This window comes from Hemicordylus capensis, chromosome 1 (assembly GCF_027244095.1).
Source record: "Hemicordylus capensis ecotype Gifberg chromosome 1, rHemCap1.1.pri, whole genome shotgun sequence".
In the NCBI taxonomy this organism is placed as follows: domain Eukaryota; kingdom Metazoa; phylum Chordata; class Lepidosauria; order Squamata; family Cordylidae; genus Hemicordylus; species Hemicordylus capensis.
This window is the reverse complement of record NC_069657.1, coordinates 262241622-262260502: the sequence shown is the minus strand read 5'-3', so window position 1 is coordinate 262260502 and position 18881 is coordinate 262241622. Positions and strand designations below refer to the sequence as shown.

General features: G+C 45.9%; 1 protein-coding gene and 1 long non-coding RNA gene across 15 annotated transcripts in view; one reads left to right on the top strand and one right to left on the bottom strand.

Moving 5' to 3' along the window:
• The window catches only part of PLCB1 (phospholipase C beta 1), an 807198-nt gene that overhangs the window by 109046 nt on the left and 679271 nt on the right, over positions 1–18881 (top strand). The window lies entirely within an intron of this gene.
• LOC128340061 (uncharacterized) lies at positions 12279–14989 on the bottom strand. 2 transcript variants are annotated; one of them, XR_008313431.1, is made up of 3 exons: positions 14867–14989; positions 12800–13133; positions 12279–12708 (listed from the first exon to the last, which is right to left on the bottom strand). It is a non-coding gene; the product is annotated as an uncharacterized LOC128340061 (long non-coding RNA). The 2 variants fall into 2 exon arrangements; XR_008313430.1 differs by lacking the exon at positions 12279–12708 and having other exon boundaries at positions 12799–13133.

Sequence of the window (18881 nt, the reverse complement as noted above, 5' to 3'; positions counted from 1 at the left end):
GAAGGGTGAAGGAGGGGCCTGAGCCAGTCAGTGGCCTGAGGGGAATGAACGGCCATGGTGGTGGCGGCAGCAAGGAAGGGCCCGGTCAACCGTTGCTGCTCCTGTGGGGAAGAGCAGGATTGGGGCTTGTGTGAGGGTGGAGGGGTATCTGGAGATAGGGGTCGGCAGCTTGGCCAATAGGTGCCAGCAACGCTGCAGCCACAACCAGGAGGGGTGAGGGGGATGGAGTAAAGGAATGGAGGAGTGACCAGAGGGGAAGGGAGATGGAAGCAACCGGATGGAGGAGTAGCAGGAGTGTGGCTCAGGTGAGGGTGGAGAGATCTCTGAGGTGAGGGGGCCTGTGTCAGGGGGTAAGTAGAGCAATCAAGTACTAGGATGCAGATGCTCTGCGTGGGTTAAGCTAGTTTTTATATTAATACTGGCCTAGTTGTGCCAGTATAATTAAGATGAGGCATTTTTGACAATTCTGCCATTATAAGCCCTGAACATTCTATTACTTATAAAATCAAAAGTATTGATCCAATCCCCATGAAATCTTAGGTACATCGAGTAGGTCACAGGAGACACCATTCCTCCATATTTGGTGCAAATCCACTGCAAAAATTGCTGAGATACAGCAGTTTTAAGGGTTTTTTAAAAAAAAATTCCAAAAAAGAGGTTTCAATGTGTTGATTTTCCCCCCACCCCAGATAATGTATATTTTTAAATGTTTGATTCAGAACCATACTGGACTAGTGCCTTTTGCTGGTTTGAAAAACCAGTCTAGTGATTCTGAGTAATTGTTGTCTGAAATCCTCAAATTAGGGAAAATAACTAAGGGAAAGTTAGCTAAGAGTATAACTGAGTCTGCCCACAGAGAATTCTGAAGCTAAATTTGAGTAGGTCAAGTTCTGGAAATTTCTAGTGACTTGAAGGTTCTGAATATAGGTGCCCGGTAAGGATAGTCTATGGGCACTCTGGCACTTGAATAGTTAAACAATAATTTTCCCCCAGAGAGTCCAACCTAAAGAGTGGGTTGTATTTCTTGCATGCTCAGAGCAGACAAGAAATAGTTTTCAATTTTGCTAGTTTCCGGCAGAGGCGTATCTAGGATGAGGCAGCCATGGCACGTGCCCTGAGCACCACTTGAAGGGGGCGCCACGCTAGTGCCACTGCTTCCTCATTGCTGCCGCTACTGCCGGCCAGTTCCACTGACATGGGGCAGGCAGCAGGTGCCGCTCACTGCCTCTGGTCTGGGTACTCGGCACCGCTGCTCACCGCTGCCTCTGGGTGCCCCGCACTGCTCACCGCCAGTACACTTGGGGGAGTGGGATGGGAGAAAATGTGTGTGCGCACGTCCGGGGGGCAGAGCCGGCTGGTCTCAAGTTGCCCGGACGGGAGGGGGTTTTGGGGGGGGAGAGAGTGCCCTGTCCTTTGTGTGCAACGGGCACAACTACAAGCCCCATGGGGCGCTGCGGGTCTAGGCTAACTGACAGACTCCTCTCCAGGCAATTCCCTTGGCTGAGCTGTCAGTCAGCCTCATCCTGCACACCTCTCAGTCAATAGCTAGCAGAGGAAGAGGGACTTGGTGAGAGAGGGGTGGGGCTGGGGCAGGAAAAAGGAATGCTGCCAGCCAGGAGGCATTTGCAGGAGGATCTGGAGGGAGGATGGAGAGTGAGAGAAATTTGAACTTCAGTTTTGCATTTTTTATTTATTTTTGTTAAAGGGGCAATCTGCTTAAGGGAAATTTCTTTGAAGTGTTAGAAAGTTTTTGAATTAAGGATTCGATTCTGCATTGTGTTTTGTGTTGGCGTTTATTTTGAAGGGGTCAAATTATTGGGCAGATTTCTTTTTGAGTAGCATGCATGCATTCTTCATTTTGTGCTTGCATTTTCTTGGAAGAGGCCAGTGTTCTGGGTACAGATCTTTGAGTAAGACACATTCATTTTGTATTTGTAATGCATATACTTTGAAGGGGCCAATTTACTGAGCATATTTCTTTTTGTGCATTCTGCATTTTGTCCTTGCATTTCTTTGGAAAGAGCCAATTTACTGGGGACAGTTCTTTGAATGGCTTGCACACATTCTGCATTTTGTCCTTGCATTTGCTTTGAAGAGGGTAGCTTACAAGGCACATAACTTTGAGCACTACACATACTCATTTCTGCTTGCATATTCTTTGAAGGGGCAAATTTGTTGGGCACAGTTTGAGCAGCATGCACTCATTCTGCATTTCTATTTGCAATTCCTTTGTAATGGATGGGAAGTAATGTAATGAAATACATTACTAATGAATGGAATGTAATGGAATGAAATAAAGTAATGTTTTTAATAAAGCTTGGTTCTCAGCAAGAACGTTCCTGCTCTGCTGTGCAGTTCAAAGCTGGTCCTGGGACAGGGTGGTCATTCCAAGAATCACCAGATGCATGTTGAAATTATTCCACAATACCCTAGAGGATCCAGGTTTCACACATCCTTCTCAAGCACATTTCCCCAGTTATCCAAAAACCAGAAATGGAGATAGAGAGCAGTGCTTCAGGAGTAGCAGGTATACTGGATGTCCCTAGTTGGAGCACTCGGGTTCCAATGACAAGGTCATTGATCACATCATAGATCAATTTGCATCAGTGAAAGAAAGGAAGGTGCAGTTATAATTTTCATGTAGTGCCATAATTTGTTAATTAAAAGATTAACAAGCTTGACTTGTATTTTTGAGCTGATATTATGGTAAAGTTATCTGAAAGATGGGTGTCAGATGTTTGGACAGGGGTGCAATTTCAGTGCTTGCCTAGGTGCTGTTTTCCATAGATATGCCTCTGGGCACCACACGCCAGTTCATTTCCTGTCTTGCTCAGGACAGCAACTCTATGTAGAGAGCTCAGTGTTTTTGCTTGGCAGATCTGAGGCCTGACTCTTTTTTCCCTTCGATTTTCTGCTTTGTCCCCCCTTCTCCCTCCCAGATTGTGTGAGGATGGGAAGGGAGCCGTGTTGATTCAGTTATTGAAATGGTAACCAAATTTCCTTTTTCAGTTTTTTATTTGGCTAAATTGGGCTCTTTCTTCAAAGTTTGTTCTGTTTCATTTCTACTTTCCCCCCCACTGGTTTCCTACAAATGGACCCCTCTCAAAGGGAGCTCCAGGGCTCCCTCTTGGAGGATCCCCTTTCGGAAAGCCGGAGCTCGCTCCAGTGAGAGCACATGGAGCTCTCGGCTCCCCTCAGACTGATCCTTCTTAGCTTCGCCCCCCTCCTGAGCAGCATGATGGGGATGCTGGCTGCAGAACCCATGCCTGACAAGAAGACACTCAAGAAGAATTTAAAGAAACACTTTAAAGAAAAAACCAATCTGAAAAAGGCTAGGAAACAGCCCACATCACCGTCCTCTCTGAGGCTTAGCGAGCGGCTGTTGGTGCAGGCAGTCTGCACACAGCAGACTCCAAGATGCCTGCCTATGACTGCCGAGGAGTACAGGGAGAAGCCATGGGAAAACACCAACCTTGAGGATGTGCCTCCAGCTTTTGGCAGCCTTTATGGCCAACTCCAGCCTAGACTGCATCCAGCAAGCATCAAGAGCAATGGTCTCCAGCAGGTGGTCTGAGTACATCTGTTCCCTCCCAACAGTCTCGGCTTGGGCATGTCCCACTCTTTAGGATAGACTATGATCTGTGGGAGTGGGGGGTGGGAAGGAACATTAGTTTTTCCTGTGAAGGGTTCCCCCCCCCCCATGGATCGTAGTCCATCCAGCCCACCCTCGGACTTACATAGTTCTTGTTAAACGCAAGGGATGAGAGTTTGCCACTTGGGGTGATCACAGCTCCCAGGTCATACAGTCGTTAGAGAAGCCCTCCCTTGCCTCAGTTGAATCTGTTTTGGTATTTTCCTTCCTATGTATTTTATGACTCTGTTGTGGTGCTAATCTCGGCTTCTCAGCCTATGTGCCTCTCTAGATCCTGTGTTTGCTAATATGCTCTCTTCGTGATTAATGTCAAGGAAATGGCGGGTGGTGCCCTGTGGCGCTGGAACTAGCACAAATGAAAATGACTTCTTGTCTGCTCTGAGCATGCCTGAAATCATCAGGAGATTTGGTGCTGGGTGCTACCAGTATGCTGATAACACCCAAATCTATTTCTCCATGTCAGCATCATTGGGAGAGGGCATAACCTCCCTAAATGCCTGCCTGGAGTCGGTGATGGGCTGGATGAGCGATAACAAACTGAGACTGAATCCGGCTAAGACGGAGGTACTCATTGTGTGGGGTCGGAACTCGAGAGATGATTTTGATCTGCCTGTTCTGGATGGGGTCACACTTCCCCAGAAGGAACAGGTACGCAGTCTAGGGGTGCTTCTGGATCCGAGCCTCTCGCTAGTGTCCCAGGTTGAGGCGGGGGCCAGAAGTGCCTTCTATCAGCCTCGGCTGATACGCCAGCTGCGTCCGTTTCTTGAGGTGAATGACCTCAAAACAGTGGTACATCTGCTGGTAACCTCCAGGCTGGATTACTGTAATGTACTCTATGTGGGGCTGCCCTTGTAGGTAGTCCGGAAACTACAGCTGGTCCAGAATGTGGCAGCCAGGCTGGTCTCTGGGTCATCTCAAAGAGACCATATTACTCCTGTATTGAAGGAGCTACACTGGCTGCCGATATGTTTCCGGGCAAAATACAAGGTGCTGGTTATAACCTATAAAGCCGTAAACAGTTTGGGCCCTGGGTATTTAAGGGAACGCCTTCTTCTGCATGAAGCCCACCGCCCACTGAGATCTGCTGGAGAGGTCCGTCTGCAGCTGCCGCCGGCTTGTCTGGTAGCCACTCAGGGATGGGCCTTATCTGTTGCTGCCCCGAGGCTTTGGAATGCGCTACTTAGTGAAATAAGAGCCTCCCCATCTCTGAAAGCTTTTTAAAAGTCTTTAAAAACACATTTCTTCACCCAGGCTTTTAATTAATGTTGTTTTAATGTTGTTTTAAAATATTATTTTAAAATTTTTAAATTGTTATAATGTGCATGTTCCCCCCTGCCCCCTGCATTTTTGTCTTAACTTATGTTTTACTTTGTTTTTATTCTGTTGTAAACCGCCCAGAGATGTAGGTTTTGGGCGGTATAAAAATGTTTTAATAAATAAATAAATAAATAAAATAAAATAAAATAAAATAAAATAAAACCCACTCTTTAGAATGGACTACAATCCCTTGGAAAAAGAACCCTCCATGGTAAGAACCAATGTTGTTTTCTTCCCCTTCTTTTTCTTGCATAGACTTTTGTGTTCTGCCTCTGCCCCCTTTCTCTCACCCCACCAAAGCCCCTCAGAAAAGCTTGGAATAAATTACTAGAGAACCCATTTATTTCACTGGAGCTTGCTTCTGAGTAAACACATATGGGAATTGGGACCAGTGGAGATCCTATGCAAGATACGGGATCTCTCTTTTTACATAAAAGCAGCCCTGCTGGATCAGGCACAAGGTCCATCTTGTCCAGCATCCTGTTTCACACTGTGACCCACCAGATGCTTCTGAGAAGCCCACAGGCAAGAGGTATGTGCATGCCCTCTCTCCTGCTGTTGCTCCCCTGCAACTGGTATTGAGAGGTGCTGTGCTTCTGAGGCTGAAAGTGGCCCATAGCCACCAGACTAGTAGCCATTGATAGACCTGTCCACCATGAATTTGTCTAAGCCCCTTTTAAAGCCATCCAAGCTGATGGCCATCACCACATCACATAGCAAAGAATTCAATAGATTTGATTATGCAGTGTGTGAAAAAGTATTTCCTCTTGTTGGTCCTAAATTTCCCGACCTTCAGTTTCATGGGGTTCCTTGGTTCTAGTGTTGTGAAAAAGGGAGAAAAATTTTTCTCTGTCCACCCTCTCCAATCCACGCATAATTTTATATACCTTGATCATGTCTCTCCTTCGTCACCTCTTTTCCAAGGTAAAGAGCCCCAGATGCTGTAGCCTAGTTTCATAAGGAAGGTGTTCCAGGTCCCTGGTCATTTTGGTTGCCCTCTTCTGTATCTTTCCCAGTTCTACAATATCTTTCTTAAGATATGGTGACCAAAGCTGTACACAGTACTCCAGATGTGGTCACACTATAGACTTGTATAAGAGCATTATAATATTTTAGCATTTATAAAATATTAACATTTTTATCTTCAATCCCCTTCCTAATGATTACTAGCATGGAATTAGCCTCTTTCACAACTGCTGCGCACTGAGTCAACACTTTTAATTAGCTGTCCACCACGACCCCAAGATCTCTCTCCTGGTCAGTCACCGACAGCTCAGATCCCATTAGGGTATATGTGAAGCTGGTTGTTGTTTTTTTTGCCCCAATGTGCATCATTTTACACTTGCTTACATTGAACCAAATTTGCTATTTTTTTTTTTTTTGCCAACTCCCCCATTTTGGAGATATCTTTTTGGAGCTCTTCACAATCTGTTGTGGATTTCACTACCCTAAATAGTTCAGTGTCATCTGCAAATTTGGCCACTTTGCTGCTCACCCCAGCTTCTAGATTGTTTATGAACAAGTTAAAGAGCTCTGGTCCCAGTACCGATCCCTGGAGGAACCCACTTCCTACCTACCTCTATTGTGAAAACTGTCCATTTATTCCTACCCTGTTTCCTACCCTGTTTCCTGTCCTTCAACCAGTTACCAATCCACACATCAACCTGCCAACTTATCCCATGACTGCTAGGTTTACTCAAGAATCTTTGGTGGGGAACTTTATCTAAAGCTTTTTTGGAAGTCCAGGTCCAAGTGCATAAAGGTGATCTACTGGATCACCTTTATCCACATGCCTGTTGACACTCTCAAAGTTCTCCAAAAGCTTAATTAGGCAAGATTTTCCCTTGCAGAAGCCATGCTGGTTTTCCTTCAGCAAGGTATTTTTTCTATGTTTGTTTGTTTATTTAAAATATTTATTTATACCCCGCCACTCCAGTACGCTACTGCTCGGGGCATCTCACAACAATAACATAGACAAAATATACATTAAAAGTAATAAAATTAACCAAATTGAGTAAACAAGTTAAAAGTCAGGTTAAAAACCACAATTAATATAAAGTTCAAATTAAAAATTTTTTAAAAGCTAAAAACTGAGAGTTATAAAACTAAAGAGCCTACCAGATATAACCATGCTTAACAATTTTGTCGTTTAGTATGCTTTCCATCAATTTACCCAGCACTGAAGTTAAGATGACCAGCCTGTAATTTACCCGATTGCCCCTGGATCCCTTCTTGAAAACTGGAGTCACATTGGCTACTTTCCAGTCATCTGGTACAGAGCCTGATTGTAGGGAAAGCTTACAATTTTTTTGCTAGGAGACCAGCAATTTCACATTTGAGTTCCTTCAGAACTCATGGGTGGATGCCATCTGGCCCTGGCGATTTGTTATCTTTTAGTTTTTCAAGACAGTTTTGGAACATCTTCCCTTGTCATCTCAAATTGGCCTAGTTCTTCAGCCACTAACCCTGAAAAGATCAATTCTGGAGAGGGTATATAGTCAGTATCTTCCTCCATGAAGACAGATGCAAAGAACTCATTCAGCTTCTCTGCAATCACCTTATCCTCTTTAATAATCCTTTTCACACCCTCATCTAAGGGGCCAACTGCCTCCCTGGTAGGTTTTCTACTTCTGATATATTAAAAGAAGTTTTTGTTATTCCCCTTGACATTTCTAGCTATATGCTCTTCAAACTCTTTCTTTGCATCCCTTATTGTCTATTTGCATTTTTTTTTGCCAGAGTTTATGTTCCTCCCTGTTCTCTTCATTTGGGCAGGACTTCCATTTTCTGAAGTAAGTTGTCTTCTCTTTTATAGCTTCCCTGACTCTACTTGTTAGCCACGCTGGCGTCCTCCTTTGTGTTACCTTTCCTCCTTCTTGGTATACATTCCAACTGTGCTTCTAGTACTGTGGTTTTAAATAAGTTCCATGCTTTCTGGAGTGATTTGACCCTCATGACTTTACCTTTCAACTTCCTTCTTACCAGTCTCCCCCCCCACCACCACCCCATTTAATTTAATTTCTATACTGCCCTTCCAAAAATGGCTCTGGGCAGATTACATTAAAATAAAACTAAAATGGGTTAACTGCATTTTTGATAAGTTTCCTCTTCTGATATCCAACGCATCTGTGTTGGACTTCCTTGACAATTCTCCACTTGTATATATGCTGAACTGGATAACACGATGGTCACTACCACCCAATGGTTCTGCAACTCTGACATCTCGCACCAGGTCCTGGGCACCACTCAGGATTAAATCCAAAGTCGCCATTTCTCTGGTTGATTCCGTGACTAACTGTTCTAAGGCGCAGTCATTTAGCACGTCTAGAAATCTGGCCTCTCTGTCGTTACCTGAATGTGAATTTACCCAGTCTATGTGTGGGTAATTGAAGTCACCCATTATGAAATCACCCTGTCGCTCTTTGATGCCTCTCTTATTTGTTTCTCCAACTCCAGGTCACTCTTGGCAGTTTGATCCGGAGAGCGATAGCATGTCCCTAGTAACACATTTCCTTTCAGTCCTCATAATGTTACCCATAATGATTCTGTGGAGGACTCTGGTCCACCTAGGTTTTCTACCTTTTCCTTCCCTCCCAGCCTCTCAGCAAAGCATAGAATAACTTACTGAGGGGAGAGGACCCATTTATTTCTCTGTGGCTTACTTCTAAATATAATGTAGAGGATCGGGACCAAGAACCCCATGCTAGAAAGTTCCAACTCAGTGCAGCAGGGAAACACTAAAAGCCATTCCTATCTAGCACCAAGAAACCATCATTCTGATATAGACCACTCTTGAACATGGAGGTTCTACATCAGAGCCAAACAGGAAGCTTCACTTGGCCATTTTTAGGAAATGACGCTTCCACATTCACAGGCATTTTTGCTCTCATGTAGAACCTCCATGTTCAAGGGCAATCTACACCAGAATGATTTGTTGGTGCTGGGTGGGAATGGTTTCTGCAGTTTCCTTACTGCACTTTTTGGGGGCTTTCTGGAAGCATCTGGCTGATCATTTTGAGAAAGAGGATGCTGGCCTGGAGTATACATGCCTTTTCCAGCAGCGTTTTAATAACAGCCTGCAGTTCTACATGCACGCTTACAAGGAAGAAAACGCGATTAAATGCAGTAGGACCTGCTTCAAAATAATAAGGGAGCAAACAATCCCTTAGTTATGATGTTGGAGGGGGGGATAATGGAAACATCCTTTTAAAATTGGAACATCATTCCCACATAGTGGGAATGCCCTCCAAACAATTATTCTGGTGTAGACTGATCTTGTACATGGAGGTTCTACATCAAAGCCAAATTTCCTGTGAATATGTAAGCTTCACTTGACCAAACTGAAGAAATGAATCTTCCATGTTAACAGGCAGTTATGCTTTCATGTAGAACCTCCATATTCAAGGGCAGTCTACACCAGAATAGCACTTAGGCACTGGGTGGGAATGGATGCAATTCTTTATGCAAACTGAAAGAGTAAGGTCCATTAAACTTGGTGAGGCTTGCATCAAAATAATCCCTTAAAAACTATAGTATTGGGAGGAAAATAATGGAAAGATCTCTTTAAAAATGTGGGTGGGAAACATGTAAAATGCTCTCATATAAACCCACAGCCACTACCACCTCACAGAATCTGACACTATCCACAGTGTGCTGCAGGGCATAGACTCAGTTGATCAGTATATTGAAGAAAAGAATGCCGATAACCGCTCTTCTCCTACTATGTACAGAATACAGCAAGAAAGAGTGAGCAGCTGACATGATGAGGAAGATTACTCAAAAGTAATCATATTTAAATTAAAAGGACAAATTAGGTAATGCCCAACTCCTGTTCTTTTCATTTTAATAGGACTCGTTTGCATAATTTTCTTCATGGCCTCAATAGCCATTAACTATTAAGCAGAAGCCTGTGGCTTAAAAGGGAGAAATGTACTCTGTCTGCACTCAGAGGCTATGTCCTCTGTGAACAACTACTTTTTTAAAAGCAAGAAAAGAAAGAAACCGACATCAGTAAGTGGCATTAAGAGATGCCACAACTTTATTAAAAGAAGAAAAAAGACCCAAGGCCAGAGGAGCTCCTACTATCACCTCCTGAGAGGCCAGCTTTGCCCTGAGAACCTGAGCAGTCCTTCCCCCACCTTTCCATAGCTTCCTTAAGACCATCTGGTATATGATGATAGCTTTAGTAATGAGGCTCCATGCACCCACACTTACCCTTGGTCTTTCAGCTGGACATTGGGCTGCTGAGGGATGCATCCAGGCAGACATTTAACAGGTACAGCTTCCCTAATCACTTCCTAGAGATGCCCCTTATACATTTCTGCCTGATGCATCTCTGATCAAGGCAAAGTGTGGGTGCATGGAGCCTCATTTCTAAAGCAATCATCCTATACCAGACTGTACAAAGTCTTTTACAGCTTACATGGTGAATAATTTAAGACGGGCACCTTAACTTCAGGTTTCCATGCTTTTTAGAGCACAAGTGAAATTGTAAAGCATCTTAACTCTTAATTTAAATCAAAGGTATTTGAATTAGTGTGTGTATGTTTGTGTATTTATATTTATATTTCTAGCCTGGTGGACAAAATTTGCATCTTCGTAGGAACATAGGAAGCTGCCATGTACCAAATCAGACAATTGGTCCATATAGCTCAGTATTGTCTACACAGACTGGTAGCGACTTCTCCAAGGTTACAGGCAGGAGTCTTTCTTAGCCCTATGAACCTTCTGCATGCATCATGCATGCATGCATGCGGATGCTCTTTCCAGAGCAGCCCCGTCCCTTAAGGCAGGGGTGGGGAACCTTGGCCCTCCAGCTGTTGATGGTGGGAGTTGTAGTTCAAAAACAGCTGGAGGGCCAAGGTTCCCCACCCCTGCCTTAAGGGGAATACCTTAGTGCTCCCGCAGGTGGTCTACCATTCAGATGCAAGCAGGGCAGACCCTGCTTAGCAAAGGGGACAATTCATGCTTGCTACCACAAGACCAGTTCTCCTTCTACTGAAGCTCAGTAGAAGTTAACTTATTTGGTAACCTGTAAGAATTTTATTGTAAGAATAAAAAAGCCAATAAAAAGGACAACATCCAATCCACACATTTAGTGGGATCAACCCAAAGGCTGAACACAAGTACCCTCCATTACCTAGATTAAAATGACCTTGCCTTGATTGACTGCATTGTGTGCTTTGTCACTTTTTACTCTTCTGTAAACTAAACTATTGCTGTTGTTTGCTTGTTAGGTTGCTGTGCCAGTACTATAAATCTGAAAATTACAATCAATTGTCAAACAAAGGTTCTTTTATTTGGGTACCTCTTAAATCTGCCACATCAATGTCCCTCATCTGTCCAGAAAGCAACTTAATATTCACAACCTAGTCTGCCTATTTCTTTGACTTGATGAGTTCTCAAAAGCGTGCAGCACTTCCCAACCTTTTCAGGATGCTGGTTGGTTTTATTATGTATCCAAACCTAGATATCACTTAATGATGCAAATACAATTGCTTGCAGTTAAATCTGATAAGCAGAGACTTGGGATCTCACTGCATGGAACCTACTTGCCTTTGAAAGGGGAAATGAATTAATGGTTTGAATTATGTGAGTTGATAACTAGTCTAAATATTTTTTATCTTGCTTTCCAGCAAAGAATGGACTCCAAAATAGCTTTCTGCAAGTAAAATAAGAACTTAAGCAGAGGTTGGTGAGAAGGCCAGTTGGCTCTCTGGAAACAGTTATTTGATAGCTGAAAATCATACTATATTTTCAGCTAAAACATTGAGTAGAATTGACAAATATAGCTAATTGCTTGACATCGCTAGACCATTAGCTTCCTGTTGTGTCTGAGAAGACAACCTTTATTTTGAATTGGCCAGATGTATTCTAGTTTCGCTGAGATACTCACAGCATCAGCAGTGTATATGTATTTCTGCTTTTTTATCCTTTGGAACTGATGATCCACCTTCACACTAATGTCTCAACCTGTCTACCAGTCAGTGGCTGACATCCGGACTAATTTTGTGCCAGTGCGCCAGAATTTGCTGTGATTGAGGGGGGAAATTTTGCCAGTCTCACCTTTTCCTCTGCAGTTGCCTGTACCTTCTGAAACTATCCCCTTAGTGTTGAGGAATCATCAGGGAAATAATTTGACTGGTACAGGCAGCCATAAAGGGAAGGAAGGATTGATGAAAATTCCGACTTGCACTACAGAAAATACTGATACGGGGTTAGTCTGGATGTCAGCCAATATTTTAAAAACAGTAAAACAGATTTTAAAAAGTAAAGAAAAAAGGCACATAAAAACAGTTGTAGCTTGTTGTTTTCTGGACTAGGTTTATTTTTCACAACATGGCTAGAGAGGTGTGGTTCTAGCGGGCATGAGGAGCAGTTGAACACAGGACAGGGTTGGTTACCAGACGGCAGTCAAGTAGAGGATCAGAGGCAAAAATAAGTTGGGGCTGGGGCTGAGTACCTAGTCACTCAAGCAGAATTGTTGCAAGTTGGTTCAGCTGCTCGGACAGGTTGCTTGGACTACCAGGCAAGGGTTTTGTAGAGGCAGGAGATCAGCTAACTGCAACCAGGCTGGGGTCAGCTGTTAGGGCTTAGTCTGGCATTGCATCTCAGAAGGCACACTTGGTCTGTGACATCAGCAGAATTCTGGGCTGTAGGTTCTTTGCCCCGTGTTATATCCCCTGAACTTTCTGTTAACGGTGGTATATCTAGGAACAGGTCATCCATTGTGTTTTGTCCTAGAATGGAAGAGCTTATTACTGTTGATGTGGATTCCATGATTGGTTTTCAACTGTGTTTTATTTATTTAGTCACAAAATAACCTTATACCTGTGCATAGTGAAGTGCAACAAGTCTGTTGAAACTTGTATACCAATTCTGGGCAACTTGAAGACTAAGAATTTCGGCTGCTCTTTGGTCCTGCTAGTTTACTCTTTTCTCAAGTTTGATCCCTGCTTGATCTTTTCTTCTACACAGCTTCATAGGTTACACGCTCCCCTCTCACTTGTTTATTGTGATGTTTTCTCAAGTTGCTCCTGAAACTTGGAAGAGCTTCCCTTCTCCCTATACTTTCTTTCAAGGTGCATCATTGGCTCATGATTCCTGAAGCACCTTAGGATTGCTTTACCTGATTTTTGATGCCATTTAACTTTCACACTTTCATCTAAAGGAGAATTAGTGATGTTAAGGGGTTAGTATCTGGGGCTCTTTAGTTTGGAAAAGAGGGAACTATGGGGAGACATGATAGAAGTGTGTAAAATTATGCATGGTGTAGAAAGAGTGGACCGAGAAATTTTCCTTCCTCCCTCACAACACTAGAGGGTATGCACAAAACGGGCTGGACTGGTTCGAGTCCTAACTGGACTGGACCAGTTTGGTTTTGCCCCCCATTGAAATCCTCCAGTTCAGGTTTTTTGGGGGTTTTCACAAGCATTTCTACTCCAAAACGTTTTTTTAAAGTACTTATCTCCTCTAGGGAGCTTCTTTGAGGCAGCTGGGGGGGCAGTCTGTGGAGGCTCCAGCTCCCCCTGCCAGCCTCCATTTGGGCAATGGAGGTAGTGTTCAGCTTGAGTTTGAGTCAAACGGGGTCTGGTTTGGCTTGAGGGCAAACCGTTGACAAGTCCTCAAGCCAGCCAAGTATGATGTCAGACCAGCTCAAACTTGATCCAGTTTGCACATCCCTAAGCCTTTGTGCTGGTGGTCCATCACAGGTTGAATTTTCTACAGTTCTGTAAGACAACTCCCCCCACCATATTTTCAGATGGCAAAATGGGGAGCCCCTTTCAGCAATATCTTGGATCTGAGAAATTCCTCAGTGATTTGACAGTTTCCATTTTTGTTTTGCCTGAAACCTCTCAGAATGACACTATATAACAAGTAGTGCTGCTACGCTCTCCTGCAGAGGTGCAGCACAGACTATAAAACAAGAAAAAATGACACCTGCTCCCACCATCACCAAACGGTGGCCAGCCACCCCTAATGACTTGTTACACGAATCCCTCCCCCTCTTAAATTGCCCTGTTAGGCTGCAAAATGCTTCATAACTTCCAATTTTGGCTGAAACTGCTTCTGAGAGAACTGTCAGATCAGTTCTTGCCTGAAACAATATACTTCATTGCTTAGCATTTTAAGTATCGGGGTATTACTGAGGCATGGATGCAGGAGAGCTAAGAGGACTAATTCTGACACACATTTTTGGGCAAAAAGATGCAAAGTTCATAGCTTGCTGGTGTGTGTGGATGCATGAGGCTGGGATGATGGGCTCTCTAAATATCTAAAATGGTAGGACAAGCCCCAAATGTACCATATTCTGTTCTGTCTTGTGTAGTTTGCTTTCACAGGAAGGAATTCTGAGACTGCTAGTATTAGTTGATAGGATGAGGTAACTGGTTTCACTAATGTGGCCCTTAATTCTGTGTGTGCCTTTAATATTACTGTAAGTTTTGAGTTAATTCTGTAATCCCTGGCTGGAAGAGACGGTATTTACTTCTTGGATAATATTGTATGATGACATGCTGTCAAAGCCAGGTATGTCCTTTTCCTTTGAAAGGAAGGTTGTCTACTCAGGCTGCAGAAAGCACATGTTGAGAATGCCAGTTTTGGTGGTGGTGGTGGTGGTGGTGGTATCCTGCTCAGACTTCCAAACTGAGTAGCTGATTTTAGGGGTGTGCAAAAGGTTTCTGTTTTGACTCAAATGAGCTGTTTCAAGTGTTTTTGACTTCGAATCAAAACAGATTCAAAATTGAATCGAATCTGCCATATTCGAGTTGATTCTACCTGAACAAATTTGAGTATGGGGTGAGAGAGTCCGGGAGAAGAGCATCATTTTAGCATTTAAAAAACAAACTAGCCGACCCCACACAGAGCAACTGTGCGCTCTTTGGGACGGGCAGTTACCTCTCCCCTCAGGCTTCTGCTCCAGTCTCTGCTTCTGGGCCCAGCCACCTCTCCTCCCCACTGCCACTTCTGCCCCCCCTTTCTTTCCCCCCTCCTGGGCCTTGCCTCCATGGCCAGGCCGGGCCCATCACCTCTGGCCTCCACGGCCGGGCCGCCATGGCAACCATTCCTCCTGGGTGCACCTCAGCCAATCAGGCACGTCTGCCGCCCAGCCAATCAGCTGGGCTCTGGGACGCACATTCCAAGGCATAGCCAGGAGAATTAATATAATAGATAGTTGCTGGGTGCACCCTGAAATTACCTGCAATGTGCAGAGCATGTAGCGACCCGACCCACCATCCCTCTTTGCCAAAGAAGAGGCACAGAGGCGCCTTGCAGAGTATGACCTGACCACCTGGCACCTGCCATCTCTCTGTGGCCATTGGCCACTTCTTTTAGGAAGAAGAAGTGTGGAGGTGCCTTTGAACCGCTACTGGTGGGAGCGGCTGAAATTGCAGTGCTGGCAACGGCAGGTAGGTGGCGATCAGACCCACCATCCCTCCCTGCAGCTGGCCTGGCCGGTGGCTCACCACAGACTTCCTGGGCTATCTCAAAGTCTTTAAATGACCTCTGTGCAAAAATACCAGTGTTCTAGCAGGAAACAACATCAGACTATCACTTTTAAATGGCCTCTCTGTGCCTGCACAGAAGCCATTTAAAGGCAGAGATAGCCTGATGGGTCTCAGTCTGTTGTAAGTGGCCGGCTGCAGGGAGGGATGGTGGGTCCAGTCCACCTCCCCGCCACTGCCTGCTGCATTGCAGGGCATCTTAAAGGACTTTTCAGCCTATATGTGTGGGAAAAGCTCTACCTTCTATACTTGAACTCAGGGATCCTGCTCCCTTCCCAATGCTCTGATGGGGTGCCCTGCTTATGATGCCACTTTGAGTGTTTGTGCTTGTGATCATACATGACTGTTGCTCCCTTCTCGGGGAGCAAAGCACTGAGTGCCCGTCCTGTCATCCTGTGCCCTTGCCCTACCACTTGCCAGGTAGGGGAGCAAGGGACGGAGTGGGAATCGGGGCTGCCCCCGAGTGACTGTGCTGCTTGACAGGCTAGCCAGTCTGGGATGGGCCATGGCGGCGTCCCTGTGGTCTGGTAACCACATGGCCGTGTGGCTGATTTTTCCGAGAGGCTTCCAGCGAGAAACACAGAAAGCATGGAGCAGCCACAGGAGTATGGAGTCAGCCATGCAGCTATGGAGTTGACAGGCTACAGGGGTGCCGCTATGCCCTATCCTAGACTGGCCACATTCCTAACTGTGCCCCCTGCCTGCCCTCCCATGAGTATGTGTGTCCTTACCATTGCCCTTCAACAGCTGCTTCGCTCACCAAGGGTGGCTGGAGAGTGAGGAATCCCCTCTCCCACCAGTCCCCGCAGCTGTAGATCTGCATACAGCATGAGGACAGTGCAGGACCCAGGAGTTTTGAATGGCAGGAAAGGTCCATGCTGGTGTCCACCCCTACATCAAACCCACAAAATCTCCTTCTCCGTTCTTTGATTACCTTTCTCATTTTACATTGAACCTATTTTATGCTGTGCTCTCAGTTGGAAAAAGGCATTCTGTGATAAAAGAATTAATTCAGCTTTTTGAAGAGAGTCTTCTAGTTTAATTAGTGTTGGAAGAACAAATGTTCTTCTTGCAGGTTTCTACTCTGTGGGCAAAGCGTCACTGCATCAGCAGCTCGGCTGCAGTTGGCTACTCTCTCCAGGGGGGCGTACCAAGTGTGATCATGCGTTTTTGGAGTTTTCTGCCTGCCCTTGGCAGGGGAAGGGCATTGAAAGCCCTCTCATGCTCAGCAATGCCATTGCTGCTTTTGCCAGCCATGGTGCTGCCGCCCTCACCCCCAAGTGGCTCCACACCCTGAAAGCACAATGCAAGCTCAAATTCCCAGGGGGGTTGGGGGCCCAGTGGGGGATGAAATCCCACTTTCAGTGCAAGAGAGGAGGGGAAAACTCACATTTGCTAGAAGTGAATATGTCATTGCGGGAGGGCAAAAGATGCTGGGCGGGGTCTGTCCCACCATGACCAGGGCAGATGCCACAAGGGGAGACCCGGCAGAGCACTCCATATGCCTGTGCCCACTAAGGCGCTATCCCTACCTGTGGACTTAAGCTGTCCACTTAAGCACCAGAGAATCCAAGGCCCCCCCGCTATCATGCCCCCCCAAAATTCTTGGTAAAAAGCGGGGATATCCATTACTTTTCTGCTCTCCAAATCCCTCTGAAGTCCTGCACACACCCCAGAGGACATCCCCACACTCCACATGTGCCATATCCTGGCCACATGCACAGCTTTGGGGCCAGCCAACAGGACAGTACATTCACTCAGATTTTAAAAATCTCCGGTCTAGTCTGTCTGTGTGCCTGATGCAGATAAGCACCCACAGGCCATCTAGAAACTCCCCTTTTCCTTGCCTTGGCACGTGCGCAGAGTTGATGTAGGGTTGGACACCAGCATGGACCTTTCCTGCCATTCAGAACTCCTGGATCCGCTGCTGTCCTCATGCCATATGCAGATCTGCAGCTGCGGGGATTGATGGGAGTGGGGATTCCCCACTCTCCAGCCACTCTTGGAAAGCAAGGTGGCTGTTATAGGGCAATGGTATGGACACACCTGTACACATGGGCGGGTGGGCAGTGGGCATGGTTAGGAATGTGGCCTCCAGGGTAGCACTCGCATGGCTGCAACCTAGAAACCATCCTTGCTCTGTTCAGAGCACCCATGGCCTGACGCTCTCTTGAAGGAGGTGTTGGGTGGAGAAGGGGATTTTTTTTAAAAAAATTTTTGGGGGGGCCATCAGGCATCATAGCAGGCTTGTCCAGGCACATCACTTCTCTCCTCTCTGCTCTGATGGCCCATTTCATGAGCTGCTGGCCTTTCATTTCATGAGAATGAATGGCCTTTCATTCTCATGCCTGGCCACTGAGCCCTGGGTTTGGTGGCTGGATCCCTGAAGAAGGATCTCAGTTGACCCAAGACTGTCCTTAGTGACTGACTGGATCATGAGCCCCCTTTGGCAGCACAAACCCCCCCAAAGGGGAAGGGACGGGGCCCCCCTTCCCCTTCCCCCTTACAACCTTTCTGTAAAAAGAATAGAACTTGGCTGCTCGGGAATCCTTTCTGCAGGGCTGCCTTTCAGACTCTGCCAATAGCACCCCTGTGCAAACTATTTGCATGGATGCTGCAGACTCCGGGCTGCGACATAGACCCTCCAACCCATTCCAAATACCTGGTGCCAGCCGGGCGTGCCACCATATGCAGATCTCCCGGCATAGGTATTGGTGGGAAAGGGTATTCCTGGGTTTCAACTACCTGGGACGGCAGCATCACACCTGGGGGCATGGGCAGGGGTGCATATCTCTACATTGGCAGGTGGGCTTTCAAGGGCACAGGGTTTGACAGCAACTTGGTGGAAGTTGCCAAAACCAGGACAGCACTTGCCCAAATCCCTGTTCACACAGCTTTCCTGCCTAGAGCATCCTCCCTCGCTCCCCTTAGTCTGCTTCTCTCATGAACAAGTGGTCTGTGGGATAATGTGGCACTTTGCAGCTTACAACATGAGTACCATTAGATAGTACGCTACTATCATTGTGTAATTGTGAAATTAGTCCTTAAAAAACCAGTTCTTCTCATGAAGAAGACTTGGGGAGTAAATATTCCCACTCAGGGAAGGGGCTGGGGCCCCCTTCCCAATCCTTTCTGTTAAAAAAATTACCTTTTGGCTCCCCCCCCCCCGGTGCCATGATGGAGTGCCCTGCCTTTGCTACCTCTTAGAGTGTTTGTGGACATACATGACTGTTGTTTCCTTCTTGGGGATCAAAGGACTGCATGTCCATCCTGGCATCCCATGCCCTCACCCTCACCCTGCAGCTTGCTGGGTGGGGGCAGCAAGGGGCAGAATTGGAATGGGTGATGCTACTGAGCAGCTGTGCAGTCTGATGGGCTGGCCAGTCTAGGGTAGGGCATGGAGGCAT